Below are 1,326 nucleotides of genomic sequence, written 5' to 3' on the forward strand. Positions count from 1 at the left end.
AAATAAGTTAGGGTTATAAGAATGACAAGTTTGCATATGAAAGCAAAATGTATCAATTTACTGAAGGTATTGTAATATATGTTCCTTCACAGTTCCAGTATTCCTACACTGAGAATGAAAATACATTTTTTTAAATAAACTATTGCACTGAGATCTGACAGGTTTTGGTGACTTGGGAAATCAGTACTGGGGATCTTTAGTCAAGTCCTGTAAAATATATCAAGAAGTTCAACTAAAACACTGCCAAAATGAGTCCACAGACAAAGCTTTCAAAAGAAAAACTAATCTGGCAGTAAAAAAGAAAAAAAATATATGTTCCATCTTTCCTGCAGAACTGCTTCTTGTTACAGACACAGTCAATGCGAGCTCAGATGAGACTCCCACAAGACAAGCAGCAGAGGGAATCTTCCCCTCTATAAATTGCTCCATGGAATGAATTTTATATGTAGAAGTTTTATAAACGGAAAGCCTTTGCTGTGTGAAACACAGTGAAAAAAAAAAAATCTTCTGGTATAAAAGTCTGGAAAGGAGCAACAAAGGAAAGCAGCTAACACCAAAACCAAAGAAGGGGTCGCTTCACTTTCCCTCCCTGCAAGCAGCAGTGCGGGCCATCCTAAGGCATTACTACACTTGAGTCTCAGGGGCTATTTTATTCATAAGAAATTCAGTTCTGTGTAAAAGGCTAGCACCTGGCCTATACAAAACTTTCATTTCCATTAAATATGTCATAATAATAACAAGCCCCAAGTTATGCATAGGCTTTTCACCTTGTAAACAAACTAAGAACACTGACAGGAAAATGTGCTTTTTTACAGCCTGACATTTCTTCTGCCTTTCAAATTTCCATATGCCATGCTCATACTGTCTCCTTCAAGCAACCATGTTTCTGTCAAAGGACCATAGTTCTCCCTGTGCTCTGTAGCCATGTTTTTCCCCCAGCATATTCCCTTTTCAGACACAGACTTCAGGCTTCCCTAACTGCACACGACTGGGTCCAGAAAGGAAGCGTACTGCCAAGGAAGGCAGAGTGAATTTCTCATTCCCTTCCACCAGTGACAAACACTATCAAAACGCATGTCTGAGAGGAATAATACAGGGCTCTTCTTAAATAATGCTGTATTCAGAGCTAGGGTCAAGCAGAAGTCAAATTAAATGGATGAATGTTACAAGAACTACTTGAGTAATGGGTTGCTGTGACATGATCTTTCCTTCGGAGAGATTTCAAGCAAAAATAATTTTAATGTCTGGCTAAAATAGCTGTTCTGGGCAGCACACAGCTTATCTTGTTTCTGAGAGCCCATGAACAATGCCTTAAATATCACAAAA

Source organism: Pterocles gutturalis, unplaced genomic scaffold (assembly GCF_000699245.1).
Source record: "Pterocles gutturalis isolate BGI_N339 unplaced genomic scaffold, ASM69924v1 scaffold31463, whole genome shotgun sequence".
Lineage (NCBI taxonomy): Eukaryota > Metazoa > Chordata > Aves > Pterocliformes > Pteroclidae > Pterocles > Pterocles gutturalis.